The sequence below is a fragment of the Notamacropus eugenii genome, chromosome 1 (assembly GCF_028372415.1).
Source record: "Notamacropus eugenii isolate mMacEug1 chromosome 1, mMacEug1.pri_v2, whole genome shotgun sequence".
NCBI lineage: Eukaryota > Metazoa > Chordata > Mammalia > Diprotodontia > Macropodidae > Notamacropus > Notamacropus eugenii.
In genome coordinates, this window is record NC_092872.1 from 375911786 (window position 1) to 375932715 (window position 20930).

The 20930-nt window shown below is 37.8% G+C and overlaps 1 protein-coding gene across 3 annotated transcripts in view; it reads right to left on the reverse strand.

Annotated features, from left to right (window-relative positions):
- Positions 1 to 20930, reverse strand: part of PPP2R2B (protein phosphatase 2 regulatory subunit Bbeta) — a 464394-nt gene that overhangs the window by 226866 nt on the left and 216598 nt on the right. The gene's annotated exons all lie outside the window — the stretch shown is intronic.

Here is a 20930-nt window from a genome sequence, read left to right on the forward strand (position 1 = left end):
CATAGATAGAATCATAATGTTTTAAAATGAGAAAAGGGATGTTAGAGGTCACCCAGTCCAATTTAGGAAGCTCTTCTCCAGCAACCCTATCACCCTCTGACTGACTAAAGCTTCCAAATGCACCTAAGCTATTCACTTGGAAAAGCTGGCCTGCCAAAGTTATGTGCTCTGGCTGTCCTTAAAGAAGGGTTCCTAACCCCATGGAAAATAATTGGCATTGTAGAATGCTTTATGGTTTATAAAGCACTCCTTTTATTATCACAACTACCCTGGGAGGTGCTATTATTAGCCACATTTTACAGGAAAGGAAATTGAGGCAATCGGAGGTGAAGGAGATTTCCCAGAGACACACAACTACTGTGAAGCAGAATTTGAACCAAGTTCTTTTGACCACAAATCCAGTGCCCTATCCACTACATCAAAATGCCTCTGAATTCATATTATAAAATACACAAAATTTAGATAAAATAATCTAATCCCAGCAGTGCTTCCAGGGATAGGAACAGTAATAATGGGTAATAGACCTCCTGTTTTCAAAGATCTGTGGGAGGCTTACATACTTCCTCTTCATGAATATTTGCAACATCCTAGTGAAGTTAGGTACTGATGTGGTAAAGGCCTCCTAGGAAGGTCAAGGGATTTGCTCACAGTCTGCCAGAGTCAAGGGTGGAGAAGAGGTGTGTCACTTTCCACTTCCCTGTCTCCTATATACATACTCTCTCTATTCTTCCCCCTTCTCCCCTTTTCCCCTACTCTGGGTCTTTGTCTCTTCTGCTCTCCCTCTTACCTGTTATTTCCCTTTACTCTACGGCTCCTTCCCTTCTTTGCCCAGTTTTCTTTGTCTTTCTGTCTGACTCTCCACTCCACCTCAGATCTGGCTAAGAAATTGCCTATTACTTCTTCCCACTTGGAGATGTCATCAAATTGTGGGTGCCCCAGAGGAGTCACACCATGACTCCAGAAAATGCCTTGCACATAGAGTTAAAGCATAACATCAGTTCTCTTTTAAGAATAATTGTTCTAGACCAAGAGTTATTTACCTTTTTGTATGTCATGGATCCCTTTTTAATAATCTAATGAAATCTATAGACCTCTTCTCATAATAATACTTTTCAATAATTGAAGGAAACATCATATTTCAGAAATTAGGGGAAATATGGATCTATTTTTCCCATTCAAGTTCATAGAGCCCTCCAAAATTATCTATGAACCCCTTGGTGTTAAGAACCCCTGCTCTAGACCCTTCAGCATGTGATGTAGAAAGACTTAGGAAACAGCATATTTCAAGATCTCTTTTATGATACACTCCTCCTCTGTCCTCCCTGCAAAATAGGGAATAGTAATTCTCTTCAATCCTACAAGGACCAGGCTTCATCCATAAGTGAGCCAGACCCATAGCCACATTTCACTACAGTGAGAGAAGAGGGATTATGGTTATAAAATCATGTAGCAGGAAAAACACCAGACCAAAAGAAGAGACCTGGCTCCTAGTTCTGCATTCACTTCTAATGAGTTGAGTAACTGACCATGGGATATCCCTAGATGGTGAAAGAGGTTTTTTAGGTCTATGTTGCCAAATCCATCATTTATATATCACACTGACAAATTTTCATTTTGCTTAGTGAGGGAAGAAAACCATAAATGTCCATTCAGCTAGGGAAATGTATTCTACCCACCCATTGTCACCATTCCCAAATAAAATAAGATAGAACTGACTGGACAAAGAATCTGGTGGGGTATCCATAACTGAGATTTAAAATCCCCAGAAATACTGGAAGTCAATCATTCTTCCATACTAGAGTTTACAGTGACCATTTATCTGCATTGGAAAGAACATCTGCAGGTTCCTAATACTCAGTTTATTATTACCTTATAAATATATTTAAAAAAACACAAATATATAAAACATATATAAAAGGGCTATTTGTATATGTATATATAAATATATATACAAATATATATAAAAAGCAGAAAAGAAAGTCACTCTGCTTTTTCTTGGAACACAGAAGTGTCTGCACTGTCCATATTTGCAGTGATGAACAGCCCACATCCCCCAATCCCAAGCAAAAAGCATCTCAAGGATTTACAGAGAAATTGCCTATGTCAGGGACCTTCCATGAAATCTATTTCAATGAATCTATTGATATAGAATGACCTCTGTCTTATGAATCAAACTTCTGCTGGCCTCCAAATCACTTAGCTTGGGGAACTGATGAAATCAGAAAGGAGAATAAAAAAGAAGAGAATTTCTCACCAATGAGAACTCATCATCAGGAAAATTATAATAATCTTCATCTAAGGTTTTACCAACAGTCAAACTCCAGGATTTTCAGCAAAAGTAATAGAAAATATCCAGGGCCACAAGCATTAAATGCCTTCCTTTTCGGAGGCTCTAGACTCAAATTTCCAGAACACTCTCAGGTTTTCAAAGCATTTTCCTTACAACAATCCTATAAAATAGATAGTACAAGTATTATCATACACATTTTATAGATGAGCAAACCGAGACTGAGAGGTTATGACTGGCCCACGATCATAGAGCTATTAAAACTCCAGTTTTAACTTGGTACTGGCTAAGAAATAGAAGGGTAGATCAGTGGAATAGGTTGGGTACATAAGATACAGTAATCAATGACTGTAGCAGTCTACTGTTTGATAAACCCAAGGACCCCAGCTTCTGGGATAAGAACTTACTGTTTGACCAAAACTGCTAGAAAAACTGCTAGGAAAATAGTGTGGCAGAAACTGAGCATAGACCAATGCCTGACACCATATATCAGAATAAAGTTCAAATGGGTACACAATCTAGGTATAAAGGCTGATACTATAAACAAATTAAGAGAGCAAGGAATAGTTTGTCAGATTTATGGAGAATAGAGGGATTTAGAACATTATGAAATGCAAAATGGGTAATTTTGATTACATTAAATTGAAAAGTTTTGCACAAACAAAGCCAATGCAACCAAGATTAGGATGGAAACAGAAAACTGGGAAAGAATTTTTACAACTAGTGTCTGTGATAAAGGCCTCATTTCTAAAATATATAGAGAACTGAGCCAAATTTACAAAAATACAAGTCATTCCCCAAATGATAAATGGTCAAGGGATATGAACAGGCAGTTTTCAGAGAAAGAAATTAAAGCTATCTATAGTCATATGAAAAAATGCTCTAAATCACTATTGATTAGAGAGATGCAAATCAAAACAACTCTGAGGTACCACATCACATCTATCAGGTTGGCTAACATGACAAAACAGGAAAATGATGGAGAAGATATGGGAGAGTTGGAACATTAATTCATTGTTGGTGAAGCTGTAAGGTAATCCAATAATTCTGGAGAGCAATTTGGAAATCTGCCTAAAGGGCTACAAAAATGTGCATACCCTTTAACCCAGAAATACCACTTCTAGCGCTGTAACCCAAAGAGATCATAAAAATGGGAAAAGTACCCACATGTACAAAAATATTTATAGCAACTCTTTTTGTGGTGGCCAAGAACTGGAAATTGAAGGAATGCCCATCAACTGGGGAATGGCTGAGCAAGTTGTAGTACATGAATGTAATGGAATACTATTGTGCTATAAGAAATGATGAACAGGTGGACTTCAGAAAAACGTGGAAAGACATATACAAATTGATACTCAGTGAAGTGAGCAGAACCAGGAGAACATTATACGCAGTAAGAGCCACGGTGTGTGAGGACTATTTTTGATAGACTTAGCCCTTCACAGCAATGCAAGGACCTAAAACATTTCCAAAGGACTCACGATGCAAAATGTCACACACATCCAGAAAGAACTATGAAATCGGAATGCAAAATTAAGCAGACTATTTTCTCTTCTGTTATGTCTGGTTTTGTTTAGTTTTACTCATGCTTTTTCCCATTCATTTTAATTCTTCTGTGCAACATGACTAATGTGAAAATGTGTTTATTAGGAATGTATGTGTACAGCCCATTTAAGATTGCACGCCGTCTTGGGGAGGGAAGGGGAGAAAATTTAAAACTTATGGAAGTAATTGCTGAAAATGGAAAACAAACAAGTAAATTAATTTGGAGGAGAAAAAAGAAACTCTGGCTTTAGGTAGGTCCTGACAAAGATGGGTTCCTCTGGGTACAGAATGAAACATAAATTTTGTACCTGACCAATATGGGAATTTATTTTGCATGACTATTTGCATGCATATTTGTAAAAAGGTTTTTGTTTCTAGTTATGGAGAGGTGAGGGAGAAAACTATTCATTTAAAAGCATCTTTGATAGCAACTGATTCCCGGTCTCTTGACTTCACACATAGTGCTCTATGAACTACACCTATACTGATTCACTTTCAGAATGAATTGCTTTTTGCAAATTCTATTATTAATATTCTGATCTTCTTCATTCCAGTGACACTGGCCTCCTGGCTGTTCCACAAACAAGTCTCCAGCTCTCAGCTTCTGGACATTTCTCTCTGGCTGCTCCCACATGCCAAACATACTCTCCTCCTTTCTCACTACTGATCTCCCTGACTTTCTTTAAGTCCCAACTAGAGTCCCACCTACAAGAAGCCTTCTCCAATCCCTCAATTCCAGTGCCTTCTCTCTTTTAATTATTTGCTATTTATTCTGTATCTAGCACAATTTGTATAAATTGGTTGGCATATTATATGCCCCATTAGATTGTAAGGTCCTTAGGGGCAGAGACTGTCATTTCCCTCTTCTAGTATCCTTGGAACTTACCACCTTGTCTGGTACATAATAGATACTTAAAAATGTTTATTAATTGATGGATACATTTGTAATCATAGATCTCAAAGTACCTAACTGATATTAAAACCCTCAGGAATCTTCTTGAAGTTATCATTTTTTCCCTCCTCCTTATAAATAGAGAGCTCGTAAAAGTCAAGAAAATGAATTTTTCTTTATTCTTAACTGAAACGGAGGGGAGGGAAGAGACAATAATCATTTATTAAGTACCTATGATGTACCAGTTACTGTGCAATGTACTTTACCAATATTATCTCATTTGATCCTTACAACAACCCTGAGAGGGAGGTGCTAATCTGTAGAATCATTTCATATATGAGCAAACTGAGACAGGCAGTAGCTAGGTGACAGAGCTAACTTGTGTCTGAGGATGAACTTGAACTTGACTCTTCCTAACTGTGGGCCCAGCACTCTATCCACTATGCTTCCCAACTGCCTAGGTGGACTATGGATGTGAAATAATGGATATACTGGTAACTTGGTTAATATTCTTTCTATTTCTTAAAAAAATCTTTGCATAATGGATGACTTTATGGGTTACTGGGGCAGGGTATATTTGGGGATGAAAACTGATGTAAAAATGAAAGATACCAAGGAAGCTCTTTAATTAAAAATAAATAAAAAGTCAGAGATATTAAAGAATGCCAGCGATAGCAATTTTGAAATGATGGGGTACGTAGTTCAAAAAAATTACATGACGTCTTAAGGAATACAAAGTACTTTCTTCACAGCAACCTATGAAGTAGGTAGTCCAAGTATTATTGTGCCCATTTCAGAGATGAGTGAACTGAGGGTCAGAAAGGGACAATTATTTGCTCCGGGTCACAGAGCTAGTTTGAGCCAGAACTTGAATCCAAGTCTCCTGATGCCAAAACCAGTGCTCTTTGCTGCTTCTCCTGTGCAAGCTCACTTTAATATGAGCCTATTAAAATGCAAAGTATGCACAAAACCCAAAGCAAATGTAAATGATGTTTGGATTTTCCAGCATTTAGCAATCTGCCTACCAGCTCTTGAGAAGTGTTTGCCCTATGAATGAATGAAATGAAACGATATATGTGAAAACACTTTGAAAAATCTAACATAGTACACAAACCCTAGGCACTATTCTTATCCTTCCCAAAGCATCTTTTCCTTGTCTTTTCTTTCCCCTTTGTTGCCACCTCCTTGTAAAAAGAGAATTCGATTTTCATTGTAAAAGTTAAGAAAAAATATCTTTCTTCTTAGCCAAAGTGGAGGGGAAGGACAATAATTTGTTAAGTACCTACTATGTGTCAGCTATTGTGTAAATTACTTTGCAAATATTATTGTATTTTATCCTCATAACAACCTTGAGAAGTAGGTGCTACTAGAACACTCGTATTTCAGATGAGGAAACTGAGGCAGACAGACATTAAGTGACCTGCCCAGGGTCACATACTTTTCTTATTCAGAGACAGAGAGAAACATAGAAAGAGAGAGAGAGAGAGAGAGAGAGAGAGAGAGAGAGAGAGAGAGAGAGAGAGAGAGAGAGAGAGAAATAGAAAGAGAGAAATGCTCACTCAAGTACTGTGCTTGTTTCTCAAGAGTTAAACTATTTGTTAGAAACAGAGAAAAACTGCTACCAGGGACGAGGTGTTGTTTGATGTACACCTAACCTTGGGACCATCTTCTTCAAAAGTGTCTTTTCCTTCAGATAATCTCTCAAATAACAGGCAATGCTGTACACACACACGCTTTAAAAAGAATGTCAAAGGAAGTGGTTTTTTTCTTCTAGTATATGGGGGGCAATATCAGCATTTTCCCACTGATCAAGCACTCAGACTGTATGCTAACACACAGCACATGGGAAGCCAGCACTGGCTCTCCCTCTCTTCCCCCCCACCCTCACACACTTTTTTTTAGCACCGACAAAGCACTTCCATTTTTAAACTCCATCTTCCAATTCAAAATTAAATTCTATTTTCCACCGCTTCGCTCTGCTGAAGCTCCAGCTATTAGCAAATCTGCTGCGTGGCTGCACTTGGCTTCTGAAGGGATGAATGATCAAAAGCTGGGGGCACTTGCTTAAAGAAAATGGTAAAATATGAGGATGAAGGGACTTTGGAAGGTAAGAGGAAGGGAAGGGAAGTGTCAGGAATAAAGAAGGGAGGCAGGGCCTCCCATTGCTGATGGAAGAAGGGTCATCAAAAGAGATGAGTCCTAACAAGATGGGAAGACCAGAGAGATGCACAGGTAGCTAACAGCGGGTAAGAATTCAAATGGGTTACTGAGGCACGGGGCACCAGAAGGACAAAATGCTAACATGGATATAGATGAAAGGCGGGCAAGGCAGAAGGAGGATAAGAGGAGCAGAGCAAGAAGAAATGAGAAATTAGAGCAAAGCTAACTCATCAAGGGAAGAAGAAATTGCCCCCAAAACAAATGAAACAATGTTTTTTCCCAGATACTGACCTTTCTTACTTCTCTGGTTTGACTCACTTTGCCTTTCTATTGGTTAGCTGCTTCAGACAGTATTTCCATTCCCTCTACAGAGGTAGAGTTTTTGTGCTTATTTTGAGCTATTATTTGAAACAACTATTTTGATTCTTCTTTATAGCTCTGTGCTGAAGACTGTTTTCTTCCTTTTTTCCCTCCCTTCCCCTCCCTTCCCTTCCCCCCCTTCCCCTCCCTTCCCTTCCCCCCCTTCCCCTCCCTTCCCTTCCCCTCCCTTCCCCTCCCTTCCCTTCCCTTCCCCTCCCTTCCCCTCCCTTCCCTTTCCTTCCATAGACCTATGATTCTACTGGCATTGGGAACTCCTGTTCCCTCCATCAGCGCATCATGTGTACAGGTTCGCAGCTTCTACTCTTAGTTACTAGGGCCAAGATGAATGACTTACAAAGGATCATAAGATAGTTTATGTCAGAGATGCAGAGGGTGATCTCAACCCTTTTTGACTTTGAGCACTGCTCTCTACTCCCTATACCATGCTGACTCTCAAAGAAAGCTTATAATACTATCATGATGTTGCTATGTTCACTCAGTCATTTCAGTTATGCCCAACTCTTTGTGACCCATCTGGATTTTTTTCTGGCAAAGATACTGGAATGGTTTGCCCTTTCCTTCTCCAGTTCATTTTATAGATGAAGAAATGGAGGCAAACAGGGTTAAGTGACTTGCAGGGTCACACACACATCTGAGGCAGGATTTGAACTCATGTCTTCCTGAATCCAGACCTGGTGCTCTATTCACTGAGCCACCTAACTGCCCAATAATATTATAAGGTGTGATAAGAATAAAATAGTGACTTGTTCCAAGATCCTCTTTCTCTGAACTTCATTGAAAAGGTGAGAAAAATGAAATAATAACGGTAATGGCTATTCTCATTTATGTAGCATTTTAAGGTTTAAAAAGTACTTTCTTCAAGTAGGTAAGCCCAAGAAGGTAAGTGATACAAGCATGTTTTAGGCTTTCTATTTCATGAATGAGGAAATGGAAGTCCAGAGAGTTTAAGTGACTTGGCTACTGCCACCCAGATAGAAAATATCAAGGCGGGGACTCTCAGCCAGTTCTTGTGTTTCAGTCTGGTGTTCTTCCCCCTCAGCGCTGCTACTTCCTGCGGTGTAGTATCTTTGTAAGTGAAGAACAGTGCCTCATTATTTCCATAACACTTCCCAGGCAATCACACCTTCATTCATCTCTTCTGCCAGCTCCCTTTGTCACCTATAGCTCAAACTCCCAATTCTATTAGCAGGGTGAATCCTGTTCACAGGCCACTGACAGCTTGAGCAGTTATTTGCCCCAAAGTCATTAGCTCAGTGTGTTGGCTATATTCAACTGGCCCCCCAACATGTGTTTTTATGTACACACACACACACACACACACGTCTGTCCTCTCCTTATTGCTGGAATTGACATACCCTCTGAACCTACCTCAGTAAAGCATTGTAAAAGAGTCACTTTAAAAGACATCTTAGGCTCCCCCCCCAAAAATGTGAGAGAAATATTTATACACATCATTTGCACTCAAATTAAATCTGCAGATTTATTTCTTTATCTTCTTCTGGTACATCTTAAATAAACTGACTTGAGCTGCAATGTGCCCAAGGGCAGGGGAGGATATTTGTTGTCATCCTGTCATGTCTGACTCTTTGTGACCCCATTTGGCATTTTCTTGGCAAAGATATTAGAGTGATTTACCATTTCCTTCTCCAGTTCATTTTACAGATGAGGAACTGAGGGAGGGGAGGATTTCTTCTCCCACAAAGCACCTAGGATCATTTTTGAAGTTGTCACCAGGGGTCAACTGTTGAGTAGACATCCTAAGGTTAACTTCCAGAAGGATGTGGGACCACTTACTATTGATCCCACAAATGATTTTAGGGGGGAAAACTCACAGAAAAGCAAGTTTCTCTGCCACTGCAAAGAATATTCACAAGCTATTGGCAAGAGGTGGAGGGTGACAGTAATTCCTACCCTAGTTCTAACCCAATTGCTACATCCCATTCTTATGGGAACTGCCTTGAATCAATGTTTCTTCACATGTTACACTCATGATTGTTTTAGATCTCTAATGCCCATTTAGCAACGAGCAGTAAGAATGCCCATAATTAGCTGCCAATGACTTCAAATAAATGTGACATTTCTAATAGGACCTCAGAATTGAAGAGACACTGGGTGTCATCTATTCTAACCTGCATTCAAGCAGCAGTTCTTTTTCAACATCCCCAATATCTTCAGCCTTGCTCAAAGGTGATCAACAGTGGAGTTCATTCAACTTTTGGAGAGCTCTACTTGTTCAGATGTTTTGCCTCATAGTTGAGACAAAATCACTTCCATAGACTGCACTCATTGCTGCTAGTTTTGTCCCACTGGGGTCAAGCAGAACAAGTCTAATTGCACTTTACGTGATAGTGCTGCAAATGCTTCAAGGCAGTCATCATGTCTTTCCCATGTCTCTTCTCCAGGCTAAATATCTCCATTTCCTTCATATGATCTTAATAAGGAATGCTCTCCAGATTCCTTATCATCCAGTTCCGGATGCTCTCCAGTATGTATTAACATCCTTCCTAAAATGTGGTGCTTAGAATTGAACATGATGCTTTCAAAGCAGTCTGATTTGAACAGCTAATAATATCACCAACAATAAGCTAGAATTTATATAATACTTAAAGGTTTGCAAAGGGCTTCACAAATATTTCATTTGCTCCTCACAACGTCCCTGAGAGATAGGTGCTATTATTAACCCCATTTTACAGATGAAAGCAGGCTAAGTGACTTGCATAGGGTCACATATCTATCTGAAGATGGATTTGAACTCAAGTCTTGCTGACCCCAGGTCCAGCGCCCTAACCACACTCTAACCTAACTGCAAGATGGCAAAGGACCTAAAGCCTCATTCTGGATGCTGTGTTTTGATTAGAGTAACCTAAGAATTTTGGCTGCCTTGTCATATAATTAACTCATAATGAGTTTGAGGCAAGAAAGCCTGTCTTTTTCCCACAAATTATTGTCAAATCATGCCTCCCTCCTCTATTTGTATCTGTACAATTGACTTTTAAAAGCCAAGTATGATTTCCTATTGATACCACATAGTCAACATGCCTCAAACTCAACTCATCCTCTTGCCAAGCATGCCCTAAACCACACACATCCTCTCTTCTAAACTTCTAAATGTCTCTTGTGAGGATACCACCATCCTCCTGCTCACCAAGGTTCATCACTTTGGAATCATGTTAGCTATTACTATTACCATCATCACTGACTCTTCCTCATTATCAGTACCCAATTACCTGCCAATTCCTGTCATTCTGCCCCTGTAATATCTTTTGTACCTGCATCCTTCTTTCCACACACATAGTTGCCACCCTCATTGAAGTTTTCCTCACATATGGTTTTATTTATTTTAATAGCCTCCTAACTGTTCTTGGTGCCAATTCACCTTTCATAAAACTAGCACAATAATCTTCCTAAGGTACAAGTCTCATGTAACTTGCCTCCTCAAAAATCTTTGGTAGCTCGCTATTGATTCTAGGAAAAAATACTAACCTTTTCCCCTGGCAGTTAAAGTCCTCTACAGTCTGTCTCAAACCTACCTTTCCTGACATTTCACATTCCTCCTTCAAACATTTTTTGTACTAATGAAAGCGAACTGTTTGCTGTTAGTAGAATTTAACATTTATCACCTGCCTCTAGGCATTTCCACAAGTCTTCCCCCATGCCAGGAATGCACTAATTCCCATATATCTGCCTTTCAAAACTATTCTTTTTTCAAAGTTCATTTTAGGCGCCACCTCCTCTATGAAACCTTCATTGATTCCCCAATTATTAGCATTCACTACCCCCTCAAATGTTCCTAAAGCATTGTGATCTCTATATTATACCTTCTATTAAATACTATTATACCTTACATTAAACTTATGATATGTTGAAGCTAGATATCTCCAATAAAATGCAAGATTCTGGAGGGCAAGGACTATTTAGTTATTGTATTTATATTCATAGGTCTTTGGACATGACTGTTTTTGGAACTGAATTAGGTGAATTCTTATTAAATTTCATTAGGTTAGATTCAGCTCATCATTCTTGCAGGTCAAGATCTCTTTGGATCCCGACTCTCTCATTCTTGTTGACCAGCTTCATGTCATCCACAACTTTAATAATCATGATTTCATCACTGACAAAAATGTTGAACAGAGCTAAGAAGCGAACCTTTTGTCACTTCACCAAAGTTCTATTCCAGATTGGCAATGACCCATTGATCAACAACCTTTAGATCTGGTGGTCATGTGCTTTCAAGTCTCCCTATCACCTACTTCACAACTTTCCATGGTATTAATTAGAATTTCAGGAGGGATGCTATCAAATACCTTGCCCAAATCCAAGAATGCAATGTCTATGATATTCCCCTGATTTTAAGTGATCTAATAAGTATTCACTCTGATCTATGGAAAGAGGACTGGCAGATCTGAGTTTGAGCCCTAGCTCTTCTCTCTCTCTTTTTTACCTAGCTCTTTTTTAAACCATGAAACAATGATAACATAACTTCATAGGGTAATTGTAAGGATTAGAAATGGTGGTAGATGTCAAAGCATTTCCAAAAAGTTAAATAAACACATGAGATTTTGGTCAACATTCTTTTTTTTGTAGTGAGGCTGAGAGACATCTTAGCATGAGAAACGAAGGGCTGGCCAAGAGTCAAGAAGACCTAGGTCTAGATGCTACTTCTGATATCTCCTAAGTGCATGATCATGGGGAAAACTCTTAACCTCTCTGGGGCTGAGGTGGAGCAGCAGGGTATATTGTGAAAAAGAGTTTCCATTCTGGGTATACACAAATGGAATTACATATGCAAACTTCCCTCCCCTCAAAAGAAAAACATCAGTATCCTTAATGTAAAAAATTCATTCCCAAGGCAACTAGATGCCACAGAGGATAGAGCACTAGCCCAGGAGTTCAAACATGGCCTCAAATACATACTAGCTGTGCGACCCTGAGCAAGTCACTTAATCTCAATTGCCTCCAACCCCCCCCCCCCAAATTCCCTAAAGCTCATGCCCCTTCATTTCCTCCCAATCCAAGTACTGACTAGGGACAAATTTTTAAACTAACCCCTTCTTCCTCCTTGGTTTAGTTTTGTCCATAAGTTGGTCCTGAATTTCATTTATTGCATCATATCTCCAAAAGAAAATCAGCCCTAATTCATCTCCTTGGTCAGGGCCTGCCCTGAATACCATATTTTGAAAATGAATTGTTTTGGCACAAAATGATTTCTAAATCCAGGTTGGCTTTTTCCATTTACTGATTTCCTCTTACTGTCAAGAGGAAAGTCATTCCATCGCATCTAACAATTCCTCAAAAGAACAAGATTTAGAACTGAAAGGGACTTCTGATCTAGTCCAAACATATCATTTTGCAGATAGAGAAACTGATGGTCCAAGATTATATACAAAGGACATAGCAGAGTAGAGATTCAAACCAGGTTCTCTAATTCCAAATCCCATGCTTTTCCCAGTATATCAGGACATGGAATGTTATCCCTTTTGCATAATACATCTTTTAGGGGAAAGGATTAGAACCATTCAGTGAAATTATTGAGCATCTCCTCTGTGCCATGCATTGTGCTAAGCACTGGGGACACAAAAAGAACCAAAGGACAGCCCCCACATCAAGAAGTTTACAATCTAATGAAGCATAAAGATGTGTAAAGAAGTATGTTAGGAGTAGGAAACCTTGCCCATACCGCAGTGAGAACTTGGCATGGTGAGCATGCCTTTGTGTTGTTATTCTGGAATATGTCTCTGGAAGTATAGTCTCTGGAGTGGGACACATGCACCCTAGGGAACGCACAAGATGCTATATTGAGGTGGGGGGGAAATATTAGAAATCTATAATTACTCCAAAAAGCAAGAAATTGAGCTTTACTAATATTTAATAAGGGTTGATTCTGATGCTCTCAGTTCATATGTGAAATCATCCTATTTTACATTTGGTATGTGAGATATCCTGAAGAAAAGAGTGGGAATTCTACAACATGGAAAGGTTGATAGTAGTACCCTACTCACTCAGTCACTTTCAGCACACTGTGGTACATTGCAGGGGTTTTGTTTGTCTGTCTGGTGCTAGACTAAGTGGATTTATGGCTTATACTATCTAGTCTTAACTAAACTATCCCTCACAAAATGAACAAATGACTGAAAAAGAGTCTTATAAAGCAATAGCAAAGTGGGGATGATACTGAACATATGGATACAGTGAACAATAAGAAAATGGCAGGGCAGACATCTTCTTCTCCTAATTGGATCTTTGTTGGCTACATTTTAAGGTAAAAAAAAACTGACAAAGTGATAAGCCATTTTTTCTGCTCACCAAATTTGAAATTATATGTGAAATACATATTTATATTCATTGTTAACAATGAGCCTCAACCTAAAGATTTGTTGTGACTTGAGATATTAGATAAGGGTTGTGCAAAAGTGCAATTAACAAGATATTTAAAACCTAAGCTTTTGTTGACAAAGTCACCTCTTTTAAAGAAAAAACAAAAAGTCTTCCTATATATGTACATTTAAATTTGGTAACAGGATTTTCTAATCTGTTTTTAAAAATCATTCAAAGAGTTTTAGTGAATTTTGAATCCATCTGTTAAAAATATAAAAATTCAACACTTTCCAGTTTGTTTGCAAGAACAACTGATTGATATCAAGGAAGATGGAAATTTACTGGCCAAATTTTAACAAAAAGCTTTGCATAATTGATGAGTTCCATTTAGTAAATGCAGCCAATAATGCACATCTTCCATTTGGATCTAAGTATCTTTGTGAGATCTTTTCTACAGCTATGACAGCCAGTAAAATTGAGTTTGGAGACAGATGCCATTTAGAACCAGACCTTGAAATTGCTACATCACAAAGTGCTGAACCAAAATTTTCAAAAATAATGAAGCAAATCCAATCATATTGTTCTCACTAAAAATGTTATTGCTAGTAATAATATTTTAACGTGAGCAAAAAGAGTCTTTATACCACTCAATTAAACTTTATTTTAAAATAGCATTTGTTTCCTTTTATCATATTCTTTTGTTTATTTTATGTATGCTTACAATGTATATAATCTATTAGTAGAGTAATACATGCGTATAATTCATAAATAAATATACATATATTATGTGTATGCTCAAAAATCTTTTCATTAAGATGGTTGAATGGTCAGAAAACTTTATAGCCCATGTGCTTAGAGTATAAAGAAATTCAACCAATTCTCTAATATTCACACTAGGAGAGGAATACAGTAGCAAAAATCATTCCAAACAGTGGAGATTAGAATCTATCATAACTTTTGCTTTTGTCCTCCATTAACATATGAATTAAATTTTATTTGAATTTAAACACAATTACATAGATTTCATTTCTTAATCACATGTGCCACCTATCCACAAATGGGACAATCAACAAGCATGCCAAGTAGGAGGGAGATATAGGATTCAAAATTTGTTATGTGTAAGCCAAGTATGAATAATTGAGAATAACTCTGTAGCTTAAAAAATCCCTCCAAACTGTTTCTCTCAAGGGCATGTCTTTTGAAAGCATTATAACTGAGAAATACATTACAATAAATTTTAAAATGTTGACTAGGAAGACATGAATTTCACTGTAATTGTATGTTAGAATATCTTTTTGCTGTCACTCCTCTCACACAGGAGAAAACAAGTCTGAATTCAAATGGAATGACCAGTTTATCACATGTGGCATGCTCTGTGTTGTTGTTTTTAATCCAATTATTTTCAATGAAATAGATCGGTGAAATTTCAGAAGAAGAAATGGCACTCTTAATTAATAGCATGTTTTTGCAAATGAGAACACAGAATTCCCTTTATTGCCAGGGAAAGACAAGGTAGACTGTCTGTGGACACAGAAAACTGACTGTACCCTCAGGGCAAAGGCTTCTTTTACCATACATGCCATCAGAACACTGCAGAATCTGCCTTTCTACCCCTCCCTTTAAAAGAAAATCCCACCCCAGCACCAACAGTAAGAGCTCCCAAAGTAATATTTTTAATATTAATTTTAATATTTAAATTAAATTAAATTAATTAATAATTTTAACATTAATTTTAATATCTAATAATAATCATTTTAAGGGCTTCCAGAACAAAGCAAGGAAGATTCACAAGCAAATATAAGCTAACTGAACTTTCTCCAAAAATGGTTATTCATAATGATTCTTTTGATGCCAAGATTTCAACAGCCACATACAGTTCCCTAAAGATGTAAAGCTGATGTGTCAATGCATACAGTGAACTTGTTTCATTTCTATGATTGAGAGTATACAGGGCAGGTTGCAGGACATGTATAAAGCATATGAAGGAGAAGAGGGAATCTTTGAAGATACATAATTTCCAGGGATTCACTTTTAAATGATCTGGAAATTTTAGTTATAAAACTCCCATCATGACTGTATAAATGTCAATACTTTATTAACAATGATGAGAATCTCACCTTTCTCTAAGGTTTACAAAACACTGCCCTATCAATAGTACAGTATTATTACCCTATCTTATAGGTGAGGAAACTGCCTCACGGAGAAGAATAAAGAGGCTTGCTCCAAGTCGCATAGTTATAGTAAGTCTCAGAAAGAGGACTTGAGCTCTGATCTACCACTGAGTCCAAATCGAGGGCCCTGTGGTTTCATTGCTGTGAGTTCTCCCTCCACCAACTCAGAGGGCAATCCCCCTGTGCCTTAGTGGATACTTTCATTTACTACTATAGCCAAAATGAATCATCCCTTGATAGTCAATATCCTAGAGATAAATTTAGATGTAGCATGGCATAGTGGATAGGGCATGAGAACTGAAATCAGGAAGACTAGTATTCAAATCCCACTTCAGAGACTCCTTTAGCTATGTAAGCCAGTACCAGTCTCAGTTTCTTCATCTGTAAAATAAGTTCTCTGTTGAGAAATACAACCTGCCTTCCAGCTCAAGAGGCATATACTGTCTGTCTCTACTCAGAAACTCCCCTTCTGACCTCTATCCATATTTCCTTTGTCTCATATATATACAAGATGTTTGAAGGTTACCTATCACTGCTCTGAGAAGGCAAAATGACCTATTTTTCTCCTCCACATACATAAGCTTACATACACATAGCTTAAACCTGTGATGATCTTACCAGGCAAAATTGTCTATGGTTCCCTGTTATGGTAGAAGAGAAAATGGATGATTCTATGCAGGAATTTAGGGTGAAAATGAAATAAGGTATATTTCTTTAATCTATGCTAACAAAGAAGGGCATTTCTCAGTCCTTTCTTTCCATGTCTATCATTGAAAATCAAAAAATTTGATAGCCTGGGATGTCAGGACTGACTTGAAAAGCTGATGACTCAGGTACTGTTGGGAACGATTCAGAGATAACTTTTCCTAAGAAAAGCATCCAGCTTTTTTTCCTGTCTCTGTTGCTACTGAATATGGCTGCCTATGTATATAACTATCCATGAAAACAACCAGTTCCTTTAAATATTTCTAGGATCAGTTAGGTCTGAAGAAAATTTACTGCTAGACATGAATCTAGCCTTCAAGGTGCATTTATTTTTCATTTTGCATGAGCTACCATTTTATTTCCTTTGTTTTTCATGAAACCAAGAACCCATATAAGATCACAAGATAGATTTAGTACTAAAATAGATTTTAGTGGTAGTCAAGTCCAGCCCTCTCATTTTATAGATAAGGAAACTAGTAGATATCAGATCAAATGAGACAATAATATACCTCAGAGTTAAGAGCAAATAAAAGTGGGCACTGGTTTTAACCAGATAGAATAAATTACTACTTCCAAAAATCACACTCAGTTCCATCTACCTACCAGAGTCTCTACCTTTAACTTTCAGGACCTCTAACTCCTGTTGCATTAATTATCTGAACTACTGAGTTTAGCATTTTAATACATCTTAATGTGTGTTTGTGTATGTGTGTATGTGTCCATGTGAGTTTTGTACTCCCAGTTAGAATGTTAGCTCCTTGAAGTCCAGGCCACATCTCAGGCTTGGCATATATTAGGCCCTCATTAAATAAATACATGCTGATCTTTTTAATGTATGTAATACTAAGAAGAATAATGATGGGTGACCTGGCACCTCATAAAACCAACCAGTACATTTGTTATTTAGCTAACTAATGAGCTGATGGATTAAATGTATGGGATGTAATCAAGCGCAGGTCTCCTCAACAACATTTTAGGATAGAACAGAAGTGAAAGTGGTCAATGGGTTCATGCCATATCACCCCAAACTACAGCTCTTAGTTCATACTGAGAGGCAGTGTGGAATAGCTGGATCTGGACACAGAAGAAACCAGAGTTGGAATCCTGCTTCTGATATACACTAGCTATGCGACCCTGGGCAAGTTACTTAACTGCATTGAGTCTCAGTTTCCTCATTTTAAAATGGGAATTAAAATACTGTATTACTTCCCTCACAATATTGCTATAAGGATAAAATGTGATAGTATCATCATGTCAAGTCAGCAAAACATTTATTAAATGCCTACTAGATCCCTGGCACTGCACTAAGCACGGGGTACACAAAAAAGGCAAAGGAGAGGAAGGAAACAAGCATTTGTTAAGCACCTACTACATGCTAGGCATTATGAAAAGCACTTTACAGTTATCTAATCTGATCCTCACAGAAGATGTGCGAGGTATGTGCTATTATTATTTTCCTCATTTTACAGATGAAGACACTGAAGCAGACAGAGGTTAAGTAATGACATACTCAGGGTCGCATGGCTAGTAACTATGTGAGGACAGATTTGAACTCAGGTTGTCCCAACTCCGGGCCCAGTACTCTATCCACTGTGCTACCTGTCTGCCTCAGGAGACAGTCACTACTCTCAAAGAGCTCATAGTTTAATGAGAGGAGTTCACAGTCTAATGGACAATGGAAAAAAACCTTGTAAACGTTAAGGTGCTGTATAAATACTACTTATTGTTACTTGCCTTGGCTAGTAGTGAATAAAATCTATATAAAAGGACCAGAGCTAAAAGTCCCCCTTCCACCTAGTCACTGATGGTATCTAAAACTCATCCAACTATGAGTCCATGGAATGACCAAAATAATTTCTCCCTTCTTCATCTTTACTTTTGCAAACAGATGAACCACAAATCCCTTTTATTAGCGGACCTATGAAGGCACACAAAGGGGGCTTTAGATCTGATATATGTAAGCACTCCAACTCCCACACAAGCTTCCTTTAGCTGAAAGGCAGAATGCTTATGGTATGCAGGTCTCATTTTATTTCAAATGCTATGAACATGAAACATTTTTAAAATGTTATTTAAAAAGGGGACTCTTAAAAATGAATGAAGGGTCCATCATACAAAACAACAGGGGAGAGTTCCCAACCAACGCAGTACTGTAGTCATTTTGCTTCAGTCCATTTTGCTCATGCCAATCTGCCCCATGTCCCTAGGCCAGTGAAGGGTAAGAAATGCAATAGAAGCAGCACGCTAGTGCTCTCAACTTTATAAGCAATTCATGCTGCTCCCTAGGGAGGCCTCTTCACTGACTGCAGGATTAACATCTAAGGACCTCTATTCAGCCCTGGCCTCCACAGGGAGGGGTCACCCTTACTTAGCACAACTAGTTGAGCCAGGAGGATGATAAAAGAGGAAAATAAAATTGAGTAGGGAAGAATAGGTTTGTAAGGGCAGATTCATGAAAACCACAGATATTAACTGATTAGTTCACAGAAATGAGGCTTAATAATGATTTTTAAAAGCCACTATAAATTGTACTTCAGGATAGTTAAGCCTACCATAGTTTTGAATTAAGAAAAATGCCAGAATCGATAGTTTCAAATGCGTCATACTTATTGACACTAATGAAACATCCAGAATAAGCATTTAATGCAATTTCACTGCTATTTTAAATTTATGTTCCTTACTGAGTGAATATTACAAGGTCAGGTCAGATCCCATGGGCTTTTCAGAACTGATGCTATCAAAGACAACCAGCTCACATACTCCAGGCAGTGATCTCCACAACAGAATGATACTGAGCTGTCCGTGGTGCTGGAAAAAGGGACCTGTATATTAGTTCAAAAGCTGCTGCTACACAGAAAAATGATAAAAAGCAGCTAAACTGAATATGTCCCACAACTTCTATCTAATTTTGGCCTTGGTCCTGTAAGTCTAGACCTTGAATGACAAATAGAGTTCTCTCTTGAAAACTTTTTTTTTTTTTTTTTTTTTTTTTACTGCAGGAAGCCTTTGTCAGTTAAACCACTATAAATACAACTTTCATTCTTTTAATCCACAAAGCTCTTTAGAATTTACCTAATAATTTTTCACTGAATTAATTTTAACCATAGAATTAAAAGATAAGATAAGGAATTCTTAGTGTTTTTATGTCATGGACTCCTTTTGGTGACTTTTTAAAAATAACATTTTTATAAATATATAAAGTAAAATACACAGGATTATAAAGGAAACCAATTAAAAAGACAAAGAGACTTAATTTTTCCATCAAAGTTCACATACTCCCTGAAATCTATCCATGGACCCCCTCCAAGGTTTCCATGAACCCCAGTTAAGAACCTTTGGTTGAAGTGATCACTGAGACCAACTTATCCAAACATTTCATTTCAGAGAAGAGAAAACTGAGGTTCAGAGAGAAGAGATTTTTCCAAGATCACATAGAGAGTTACTACTTGTTTGTATCTTAGTTCATAAGCGCTCCCAAGTAATTTTTCTTGCATGTGTGTTCTGACATTATTATTGCTTCAGTTCAGGGTGTCTCTAAGTTAGGATGGCATGGCCATCAATCACTCCTATTCAGGAAACCTCAGAATCTAGGGAAATTTGATATTTCTTTGGAAGAGAAGAGATCTGAGACTGGATAGTAAAATAAACTAGATCCCCAAGCCCATTAAAGAGATGTCTTTACCTCATCATCCTTACATTCTAAAGTATAAAAAATTTGCAAAAAAATAAGTATAGTCTTTGCAAAAAAAAAAAAAAGTATAGTCTAATCCTTGGTGAGATTCTATGAAGTTTCTCTCGTAGACTCCCTCAAGATCATTAGAGCCTTTCAGAAACCAATCTACATTTTGGACATACAGTAACAAAGTAAAATTTCCCACAACATTGTGCCATGAAATTTTTCTCATGTAGGATTCACAAATATCAGATACTGAAGGGAGAGGATGGAGCATAGAGACACATTGAATTTTTAAAAACCTTAAATTTTAAAGAGCAACCAGTAGTTTCTTGAGTATCATCTCAACATCAGTACAGCTTCGAAGAAACAACAGATTTCATTGTGTCATAAAAGGCTGTGTCCTGCTTGGGTTTTCATTCCCATCTTACAACATATAAATCATTAGCAGTTTCAGTGGATACCTTTATTTGGGGAAAAAAAAGCAATGCACTTGACATACAGTGCTCCTGTGCCTCTAACCAAATCTTGTCCTATTCTTTAAGGCTTAAGTTCTTCTTTCTCCACAAACCCCAGCTAATAGAGATCTTACTTTCTACTCTATTGTTTTACCACTCGTTCAGCAATTAATCATGTGCTGCCTCCTCATGACATCTCTTATCTCACTATTTTTTATTATTATTTAACTCTTGAAGCATTACTTCGCCAATCTTGGGTTTATTTTGTCTTATTCCTCTGAATAGACTAAGTTTCTTGAGGACAAGGACTGTGTCATATTTCTTTTCATCTTTCCATGGTACC